Source organism: Solanum dulcamara, chromosome 7 (assembly GCF_947179165.1).
Source record: "Solanum dulcamara chromosome 7, daSolDulc1.2, whole genome shotgun sequence".
Lineage (NCBI taxonomy): Eukaryota > Viridiplantae > Streptophyta > Magnoliopsida > Solanales > Solanaceae > Solanum > Solanum dulcamara.
Window position 1 is genome coordinate 45,631,488 of NC_077243.1, and position 12,059 is coordinate 45,643,546.

At 40.1% G+C, this 12,059-nt stretch overlaps 1 pseudogene; it reads right to left on the reverse strand.

Moving 5' to 3' along the window:
- Positions 1–2,877: 2,877 nt before the first annotated feature.
- On the reverse strand, positions 2,878–2,997 carry LOC129897952 (5S ribosomal RNA; annotated as a pseudogene).
- Between the last annotated feature and the right edge of the window lie 9,062 nt (positions 2,998–12,059).

Here is a 12,059-nt window from a genome sequence, read left to right on the forward strand (position 1 = left end):
TTGAGCATTTACATGATTTTTTTAAACTTCCAGTGGCCTAAGATGTGTGTAATACACCCTATAATAACACCATAAAGTCCAAATTTAAAGGAGAGGCCTTACCTTACCCGAAATTGGCCAAAACTAGCCAAAATTGTGCCTCAGAACGTTTTCTAGCGCGACTTGAACGCCGTGGCTGCTTGCTGTCCAATTTTTGCTGCACCAAGCCATGATTTTATACTACTAATACCTCCACATCATCATGTTATACGCTAGATAATTACTTTATGGAACGAAATTGGGACTTACCTTATTTTTTTCCTCCAAGCCGTCACTATTTTCTCTCAACTTTAGGGTTTGCTTTCTTTTGTTTGCTGCTGCAGTTTTGTGAGTATAAACTGAAGATAAGTCATGATATACATGTATATTGGTGGTCCTAGGAGGTGAAACGTGTCAGCCCCTAAGGGGGACATGTGTCCAGCCCCTATTGGGACATCGTATCTATGCAAGCAAGGAGAGGCTGCCACGTGGCAGTGGGGCCCACCTCCCCCAAGCAGGTGGGTCACCTACTTGACCCCAAGCAGGTGGGTCACCTGCTTGCTTGAGGTGCTGCCACGTGTCACTCCTCCATTGGCTGCCACATGTCGTCTTTTCCCTCTTCCTCGCGGGTTCGTAATCTCGTCTTATTTTAAGAGCCTATGTAATCCATGCTACGCAAGATCGGTACGTACTCCAATAGCTTAAGTATGTAGGACTTCCAAGTTAGTAGCTTACATAGGTAAATCGAGTCCTACGACTCATTACTTAGCCTCCAATTTCTTCCGAATTCTTATGACTCCATTTCCAACCTTCTCTACTATGGGGTATCACATTCTCCCTTCCTTAGAGTCGTTTGATAGTGTCATAGCGTATCCGGATCACATGATAATGTCTAAGGAACTTATGAGATATTCCGAGTTTAAAAGTGTGGGGTGTAACACCAACTCCCAGATGTAATTAGATACGTTGTTCATGACTCGAGGATTAATGCAGAGGGAGACCATGTGGGTCAAGGGTTAAGAAGTACTGTGATGTTTAAGGGGTTCTAGTTTCTTCCAACGATGGTGGGAAAATGGTTTATGATAATAGTTTATTAGTTCCCCACCAACTAACTGGAGAAAGAACTTTTAACAAAAGCACCCCAGAGATATGTCATGAACTAAATATGAGTAGGAACTAAAAGAGGAATATGTAGGTACGAATGTAAAGGTGTGGTATAACCATACAGGGATAAAGTAAGACCGCTAGTAAGGCGTACTTGGTAGGTGTTGAATAAGTTGAAAGCCTGTGTTGGGTACACAGTAAGGGCAAGGGGTACAAGGTATAAAGGAACGATGCGTGTACACAATGTCGCCCCAAAAATAATGGAATTATTAAGAGACAAAGACGGCGAACTTAAGAAATAAATGGCACAACTTCCATTCACCCCAAGAAACAAAGGACATAGGTTGGGAGAAAGCTACTACTCCGAGAGAACCTTAGACAATCATGGTCGGAATACAATTGTTGCCTAGTAGTTGCAACGACTACCAGTGGGTATTAACCTTTCATAAGGAAAAGTAGAAGGTGGCCTTGGATGAGTTGTTTCCTGGGTCACATTATTCGAGTACCGATTAGTAGACGAGACATCACATTAGATAAGGAAAGGTTCTCGTTACTTCGTAATTCAGCCAAGGTTCCGTACGTGGATAATCAGGTTATAAAATATATAGAGAAACGGGGATAGGATACAGTAACAGGCAGATTGGGGAAAGAGATCGAACGAATTTGAGACTGGACATAGAGAAGTAGAACAAGGTATCAGCAGATAAAGGTATAAGTACCCTCTAAAGGGGGGAAGTCAATGAGAAAACTGCAAGGGTAAGATAAAGGCAATTGATATAGAAACATATTTGAGATGGATGCTTAAACTTCAATAAGATCCCTTGCTGAACCAAGTTAAGAAGATCTGGAAGTCGTCGAAAATTGGATAGAAGTGAGAATGCTATGTAAGGCTGTGTTAAGAAGTTTTAACAAGACCTTGAATGACATAACGCTAGAAGGTGAGTGCGTATAAAAAGAAAAGGGCATAGCAATGAAAGGATATCGAATAACTCAAGAGACGCTATGGAGCATAGTGACATCATGCTAGACCAAAAGCCAAAATGATGGCTATAGAGTTGGTCGCAAAGGATGTTGCGACAGATGCATAACCAAGGATAAGGAATGTAGGGTTGTAAAACAACCGCTGTACTGCGAAGTTATTAGGAGAATAAGTGGTATCCCTTTGGGATTAAGATAGTATTATGACCAAGTTTGAAACGATGATAAGCACCTTCTAATTGTGTTAAAGTCTCACACGTAGGTAATTTAAGGTATAGGTAAGATACAGTATACTAGATATGTTAGAAAAGACTTATATGCCTTTGTAAGGATAAAAATAAATAGACAATGGCATGACTACACCTTAAAAGGGGGAAGTGGATATGAGACATACAAGTATGAGGTAAAACCAACCGACACTACAACGTGTTAATGTGAACACTTAAAAATTCTAAGGAAATCCCATGATGGAACGAGCTAGCAAGATCTAAAAGCCAGCCATAATAGATAGAAACCATGATATCTAAGACCGTACGGGAAACCATTAGCAGAGACCCTAATAAATGGGTGTTTACGAAAAGGAGTGAATACAATAGGAGAAGTTAAATCAAATGAACAAAAAGGAACATGGTCATGGTGGAACTAGAGATCTACCCCTATACCGATTGCAAGATAATAGGAAAAAGGGCAGGGTGAAATATGAAGACTAGTAAGACGACGCTAAGGTAAATCTTGGACTAAGTTGAGTGCCTCACACATTATTGCAAGAATTGCAATGAAACGCGAAACGAAGACTTCCTAGGGAGGTCACCCATCCCAGTATTACTCTCGCCCAAGCACGCTTAACTTCAAAATTCTAATGGACCTTAGTGCGTCAGTACTGGTATGATCGCGCGAGTTGGAAGAATTTGAACTAGCAGCGGAGGAACGACATGAGATTATGTACCTAGAGTATTATAAGTTACGTTAAGGGAATTGTAAAAAGGGCTTGAGCAACGCAAGCAGGATTTGCTGATTACTAACCGATGGCGCACTTGTATGCCACAGTTCTTCAACATAGCACCAGTTAATGATAGGCAAACCACGGAATGGCTATATGGGCCAATGGGTAAGGGAATTTCAACACCACTTGGCAACCACCTCTGAGGGACAAAAAGCAAAACCCAAAAGGTAAGGGTACCGGTTGATGTCATTTAAAGAAGGCAAAAAGTAATACACAAGGTCAAAGATTCCACAATACGACCTTGGCTATAGGACTCACTTTGCACTCCATGGATAGATGACTCTAGAGGGAATGTTACCAACAGAATAACAATATTAGCCCATGCTCCTTCAATCAAAGGCTACCTACTCAGCCAAGAAGGTGTGAAATTATAGGATAAAGGGGGTAGGACCTTACGGAGTCCCCATAGATACTATCCCAGATGAAGGATCCCAAGTTACAGTTAACTACCAAAGGTCAGTCCGCGAAGAAATAGAAAAGACAGATAAGCCTTCGTGTACTACTTTACCCTCAGACTGATGGACAGACTAGGTCTACTAGCTACATGGTAGATGATATGTTGCGAACCTATGCGGTTCGCCCCAAAGGTGGCTCGGATAATTGCCTACCACCTATCTGGAATACTTATGATATTAACTATCGTTCTAGTATTCGGATGGCCCCATACGAGACTTTGTATGGCAGATAGTGTAGGTCGCCAATTGGTTGGTTTAATGTTAGTAAAGCATGACTAATAAGCCTAGACGTGGTTCAATAAGAGGTACAGAATGTAAATCCTATTCAAGGAAAGTTATTAGCTGCTCAAAATCAACAGAAGCTATATGCAGACAATCAACATCGCTCTTTGGAAATTTAAGTGAACGATTGGGTATATTTGAAGGTGTTGCCTATGGAAGGAGTAATGAGGTTCGGCAAGAAGGAAGAAGTTAAGCCCGAGATATATTGGTCTTTACCAGACCATGTGTGGAATAGGCAAAGTTGCCTACAAAGTGGCCCTACTATCTGGTTTAAAAAATAGTACCCCTAGTCTCCCCCCCACCAATGTCCCATAACGGTATAAATAAACCCTTTAAGAATATTCTCCATGGATAGAGTCAACATAATAAATGAGATCATGGATTAGGACATGACTTCCGTCGGGGATATTGAGGCAAAACAAAAACTAGAAAAAGGATGACCCGAGAAGTCAAAAGGGAGATAGAGAGAAGATATTCGTACTTGTTTGCTATATAACAAAGGTAATCTAACCTCCTAACTGAATTGGGAGACGACGATTATACAGAATCCATGAAATCCTCGTAAAACCCTATAAGTCGAGTTAACATTCGAGGACAAATGTTCTAAAGGGGGGAAGGATGTTATACCCTGCACTTTTGAACCTTGAAACATGTTCCTAGCCCTCTTGAAAGTGTCCATGAGACCCCTACTGTCCACACACATCAAACAACCCTAAGGAAAGAAGAATGCGACACCCCACAGTAGAGAAGGTTGGAAATAGAATTATAAGAATCCGGAAAGAGTTGGAGTCCAAAAAATGAGTCGTAGGACACGATTCACCTATGTAAGCTACTAATTTAGAAGTATTATACACTTGAGCTACTTAAGGACATACCAAGCTTACATAAAACGGATTACATAGGCTCTTAAAATAAGATGAGATTACAAACCCATACGAAAGAGGGGAGAACGATACATGGCAGAAAGAGGAGGCGCTACGTAGAAGCATGGGAGGGTGCCATGTGGCATCAAGTGACCCACCTGCTTGGGTTTAATGTTACACCCCACCCTTTTTAAACTCGGAATGTCTCATAAGTTCCTTGAACATTATCATGTGAGCCGGATACGCTACGACACTATCAAATGACTTCAAGGAGGGCAGGATGTGATACCCCATAGTAGAGAAGGTTGGAGATGAAGTCATAAGAATCCAGAAGGAATTGGAAGCCAAGTAATAAGTCGTAGGACTCGATTTACCTACGCAAGCTACTAACTTGGAAGTCTTATATACTTAATCTATTGGAGTACGTACCAAGCTTGCAAGCATGGATTACATAGGCTCTTAAAATAAGACGAGATTACGAACCCACGAGGGAGAAGAAAAAAGTGACATGTGGACCCCAATGGAGGAGTGCCATGTGGAAGCACCTCAAGCAAGCAGGTGACCCACCTGCTTAGGGTCAAGTAGGTGACCCACCTGCTTAGGGTAGGTGGACCCCATTACCATATGGCATCCTCTAATTGGTTGCATAGAGATGGTGGCCCAATCACAGTTGGACACATGTCACCCTAAGGGCTGACACGTGTCACCCCCTTAGCCACCCTATATATATGTGTATTGTGACTAAGTAACTCATTCTTAGCCAAAAATTCAGCCAAGAACAAGAAAATAAAAACGTAGAGAGGAAGAGAAAGAAGGCAGCCATGGTTTCTAAGAAATTAAGGTAAGTTCTTCACTTTTCTTCCGTGAATTAATTATCTACGGTGTTCCCTAAGTAAGTGGAGGTGTATATACATATTTTACGATGTCTACGGAATTAATTTTTCAGCTTGGAACTTTAGAGGAAGTTGAAAGAACAAAGAGGGAAAACGTTAAAAACTAGTTAACAAACCCGTTTTTGGAGGGGACAGTTGATAGTAATATTGGTATAACTTCTTGTGTATAGCTTATTTTTGGGTGATTCAATATGTTTTCGAAAGGTATTTCATAGGTAAATAACTTTGATTTAGACTTTCAAATCCATTTTTGCTTTTACCTTCTCGAAAAATGGTGATGAAGTGTAGAGGAGGTACTGCCTAGATTTTTGTTTTGGAAATCTTACACAGATTGTTGTTGGTGTTTTGGGCATATATTTTTTTACAAAATTGATGTTGGGGTGATTCAAAATTTTATGCGACCCTAATACACATGTATATAACTTTCATGAAGGACATAAATCTTGTTTCCCTCCATTACCCCTTCGAAACGAAGCGACAAGGTAAAACAGTAAGCTGTCCAGAATTCACATTTTCATAGTTTTGAGTGTGTTGTTGCTGCAGGGGTGTAATGTATTGTTGCATGGCATAAATGCATTCTAAAAGGGATGTGGATGCTGCTGTTTCATCCACACGACCCCTCGTTGCGTATAATGAAAGGCGTTACAAAATAAAGGCTAGACGCCCTATTGTGATATCGTATTTTTGAATAAGTCGTTTGGAGTTTATGTTGTATATTGTTGGTGTGGATTACTTAAACATATACTGCAGATTGTTGTTGTTGGTTGGCTGTAGGTCTTAGGGACCTAATTGGAAATTTGGATAGGGCACATTATAGGGGAGGTGCTGCCCAATTTTTGTTAATGCCTTAACAAACTAAAGAACTAGTTGAGGAAACGACTAAGGAAATAGATTCCATTAATACTAAGGTGTAACCTAAGATGATGGAAAGATAAGAGTATTTGATATTCATATTACTTTCATATTGAATAGGTTCAGAGGACGACGAGACGAGCAGGATAAAGAGTAACTCCTAAGAGGTATGTGAAGCTTCTCTTGGTATGTTTTTGGTAAAGGTATGTAAAGCCTATCTTTCCTCTTTTGGCATGTCTTAGATGTAAGAAGGATATGATATGAGCTTTGGGGGTAATTCCATTCCCAGGTTCTGAATATGACTTCAGGACCCTCACTCACTTTCGAATATTAAACTTTAAAGTAGTAAGCTGCTATCTTCGAGTCTTCTATATGACTGTATAACAATTGATTTGACTAAACTCTTGTTTGTAAAAACAAAAGGCTATGAGATAATCAATGCTCGGACTGCTATAAGATATTTCACATTGACATACATCTAAGATTTCTAAAAACTCCTTTTTACATAGTCCTTAGTGACAGTTAGAGAGTATACGTCAGATACCTTCTGCCCTGATCCCCAGGTGATGGTTTACTTGATGACTTCATTGAGTCTCAGCTAATGATTTAAATTGTATTTAGTTTCTCACTACTCTAATCGTGTGTACTATAAGCCTTTTTTCACCGAGTCCCGGGCTGGGTCCGTTATCGTGAACAACTCACTACATTGTCCACCGAGCCCTTTACTAGAGGGTCGGGTATGTATGTATATATATATGATAATAATGTGTTATAATAAGGTGACGATGGTGCGGGGCCTGATACTGATACTACAGATATGATTCACCGGATCCCTGAAAAGGCAGGCTATATTGTATAATTTGAGCATGCATACTTTTATGACTCACAGAGTACAGGTACAGGTTTCCAATTTTGATAGTTTATCCCCTGTTTCTCTGCTTCAGATATGCTTCCAGTTGTATTATGTTATGTTTTACATCCTCAGTACATATGTCGTACGGACCCCCTTTCTTCGGGGGGCTGTGTTTCATGCCCGCAGGTATAGGTATGGGTTTTGGGAGTCCATCAACTTAGGATTCCGCTTAGCTCAGCTGGAAGAGGCTCCATTGTATTAGAGCCTAGTTTTAGCACTAGCCACTGATGTATATCATCGTTTTATTTATTCAAGGGTACGGCGGGGGCCCTGTCTCGCCATATGTTGTCATTATTATTTTTAGAGGTCCGCAGACATGTATATGTGGGTTGTGTATGTCAGTTTGATTCAGCTGGGTCTACCTGATATATGATATACGTGATTATGTTATGGCATCCTTGTTGGCTTGCGTGACCTGTCATGTTGTGACACAAACAAAAAAGGCTACAAGTTTATGAAAATATTATCGCCTAGTAGGGATCTATTGCATGATATTGTTTTATTTACAATTCAATTTGACCACAGTTGATAGCTAGGTATACGGGGGGTCCAAGTCGGACCCCAGTCACGGCCTATGGGGTTGGTTCATGACATCAAGTAGGTCACCCACCTACTTAGGGGTGGGCCCTACCAAAGACACATGGAAGGCTAGGGGCATGACATAGATAGGTGGCCCAATAGGGGCTGGACACATGGCACCTGGGAATGCCATGTGTCACCTCCTAGGGTAGCCTACATATACTTGTTTTGTGACTCTTAAGTCATTTCTTATCCAAAAAACTTCAGCAAAAAAGAAAAGAAAAGGAACCCTAAAGCTAAGAGAAAAGGGTGGCGGCCAAGGGAGAAAAAAGGTAGGTTTTCCAATTTTGTTCCGTGAATTAATTATCTAGGGTATACCATGATTATATGAGGGTATTTATAGTATAAATTTATGGTTTGGAGCAGCACCAAACAGATAACAAGCAGTTCGCGCAATTTCAGCATATTTAGAGAAGTTCCGAGGCAAGTTTTGGCGAGTTTTAGACAATTTCGGGTAAGGTAAGGTTTATCCTTTCAATTTGGAATTTATGGGGTTGTTATAAAGTGTATTATACACCTTATACATGGCTGGAAGTATAAAAATTCCGTGGAAATGCCCGACGTTCAAAACAATCTATATTGAAGTCGTCATAGCTAAATTGAAGTCGAATAGTCCATTGTGTTTGTGGTGGGTGGATGATGGCAGTGTGGTGGTGTATTAAGGTGATGTAATATGGTTTAAATAGGACGTTGGTGCTTCTGGTTTCATCCACACGACCCTCCACTTCGTGTAGTTAAAGGTTTTACGAAAAAGAGACTAAAAACCCTATTTTGATATCGTAGTTTTGAATGAGTTGTTTGGGGTTGTATTTTGTAATATTGAGGCAAGTTTATTGTATATATGCTTCTTGTTGTTGTTATTAGGGTAGTTGTTGACACTGTTTCCGAGTTGGAATCTCGAGGATGTTGAAGTTATAGAGGAGGTGCTGCCTAAATTCCGTTAACTTCTAGCTAACTAATAGACTAGTCGGGACTAGTCTAGAAAGGCAAATAAGGAATTGGTTCCTATGAGCGGTTGGTGATAGAATTAAAAGTTGGACAGTTGAAGATTACTAACATTAGTATCACCTTTACGTTAAATAGGTTAGAAGAGTAACAGAGTAAGCTTGAACGCGATTAACCCGTAACAGGTATGTGAAACTATCTCTTCTTTCTTTTGGCATGTCTTAGATGTAGACTATGGATGATGTAAGCTTTGGTGCAACTTCATTCTTAGGTTCTGAATATGAATTCAGGACTCTTGATCACTTTTGGATGTTAACACTCTTAAAGTAGATAAACTCCTATTCCTCGAGTCTTCTATGTGACCGTATAGTAATTGATTAGACAAAACTCTTCTTTTAAAAAAAGGCTTTGAGATAACCAATGCTCAGACTTGTATAAGATATTTCAGACTGGTATGTCTAAGATTTCCAAAACTCCTTTTTACATAGTCCTTAGTGACATTTAGAGGGTATACGTTAGATACTTCCTACCTTGATCTCTAAGTATGGTTCGCTTGATGACTTCATTGAGTCTCAGATAATGATTTAAACTGTGTTTTGTTTCCCACTACTCTACTCGTGTATACTGTAACACTTCTTTTCCGAGTCTCGGGCTGGTTATCGGATTCGTGCATAATTCCACTACATTGTTAATCGCGCCCTTACTAGAGGGCCGGGTACGTATGTATATATGTGATGATGTGATGATGTGTTGTAATAAGGAGGTTATGGTTCTACAGATATGATTCACCGGATCTATGATAGGGCCGGCTATATTGAAAATTTGAGCATGCATGATTTTACTTTCCCAGGTATAGGTTCTGATTTGATATTTTACCCCCTGCTTCTCTATTTCAGATATGCCTCCAGTTGTATTATGTTATGTTTTACATACTCAATACACATGTCGTACTGACCCCTTTTTCTCAAGGGAGGAGGATGGGTTTCATGCCCGCAGGTACAAATATAGGTTTTGGGAGTCTTTCAGCTTAGGATTCTGCTCAGCTCAGCTGGAAGAGGCTCCATTGTATTGGGCCTAGTTTTTAGCACTGGCTATTGATGTATAGTATTGTTTTGTTATTCAGGGGTACGGCGGGGGCCCTGTCCCATCATATGTTTTCACTAATATTGTTAGAGGTCTGCAGACATGTATATGTGGGTTGTGTATGTCAGTTGGTTTAGCTGGGTCTACATAATGTATGGTACATGTTATTATGTTATGGCAGTCTTGTCAGCTTACATGCCCTTTCATGATGTGATCCAAATGAAAGAGGCTATCGGTTTATGAAAATGTTATCACCCAATAGGGTTCTATTGCATGGTATTATGTTAATTATAGTTTGACTTGACCACAACTGATAGACACGTATACGGGGGTCCAGATTGGACCCCAGTCGTGGCCTACGGGGTTGGGTCATGACACATACATAGATAATCAGGTTATAAAATATGAAGAAAGACGGGGATATAATACAGTACCCAGTGGATCTGGGAAGGAGATTGGATGAATTTGAGACTGGACATAGAGACATAGGGCTAGGTATAAGAAGATAAAGGTGTAAGTACCCTCTAAAGGTGGGAAACCAATGAGAAAATTGCAAGGGTCAAGTGGAGGCAATTGATATGGAAACATAATTAAGATGGATGTTTAAACTTCAATAAGGACCCTGGCTGAACCAAGTTAGGAAGGTTTGGAAGTCACCAATAACTGGATAGAAGTCAGAATGCTATGTAAGGTAGTGTTAAGAAGTTTTTAATAAGACCTTGAATGACATAACGCTAGAAGGTGGGTGAGTATAAAAAGAAAAATGAATAACAATGAAAGAATATCAAATAACTTAAGGGACACTACGAAGGATAATGAAAGCATGCTAGACCAAAAGCCTAAATGTTGGCTATAGAGTTGGTCGCAAATAATGTTGCGATAGATAAATAACCAAGGAAAAGGAATAGAAAGCCTCATATGGTAGGCTATAAGAAGAGAAAAGAGTGAATAAGGAAAAAGGAAAAAGTGTGACAAGGTGAGACAAGCGAGTTTCAATGTGAAGAAGGTAAATACAACAGAATGAACCAGGAGATAAAAAGATTACGTCCACCTCATACAAGTTCTATCAGAATGGTTAGACAACCTATGATTATATATGGTAAGTATAGGGCCAAGTAAGGAAGTACATGATAAAAGGAGTTAGGATATTTTAGATATATTGTAGAAAGGTGCAAAGATGTATTGAGTCAACTACCAAGAGGGAATTAGTACCACGGGAAGAACAGGACATGGCCATGGTTGGACCAAAGGTCTATCCCGATACTGATTATGGAAGAAGGAAAGAAAAGGAAAGTTAAACACATGAGAACTAGTGAGATAACTCTAAGGTATTTCATGCACCCTCTCATATTCTTGCAAAGGTAAAAACAATAACACGAGATAACGTGTCTAGAGGGTTACAAGCGGGGGTAAGGAAAATTGTGAAATGGTTTAAGTAAGACGGGCAGAACTAGTTGGTTACTATAGGATGGCGAGCTTATATGATAAATTCCTTCGAAATTATGCCAGCTAATGATAGACAAAACTCAAAGTGGCTATAAAGGTCACTGTATGAATGAACTTTAGCGCTACTTAGTAGCCAACCCTAAGGATTGGGAAAAGAAACGAAAAAGCAAAAGAAACCCAAAGGGTAAAGTACCAGTTAAAGTCTTCTAAGGAAGTTGAGGAGTAATACATGAGGTCCCCACAGCTACTGTCTTGAGTAGAGAGGCTTAAAGTACAGCTAGCGCTTGAATATCAGTCTAAGAAGAGATCGGGAACACAAATAGGTCTTAGTACCGCCTTTCACCCTCAGAGTGATGGACAGGCCAAGCGCACTATGCAAAGGCTAGAAGATATGTTGCGGGCCTGCATTATTAACTTCAGAAGTAGCTGGAGTGATCACCTATCACTTATCGAAGTTGCTTAAAATGGCATCTATATGGCACCATAGAAAGCTTCATATAGCAGAAAGTACGGAATGCCTAACTAGTGGGTTCAGGGTTGATGAAGGTCCACTGACGGGCCCGAATATGAGCCAACAGGCTATTAATAACGTGAAACCCATTTAGGAGAAACTGGTAGCAGCCTAGAGTCGACAAAAGTCATATG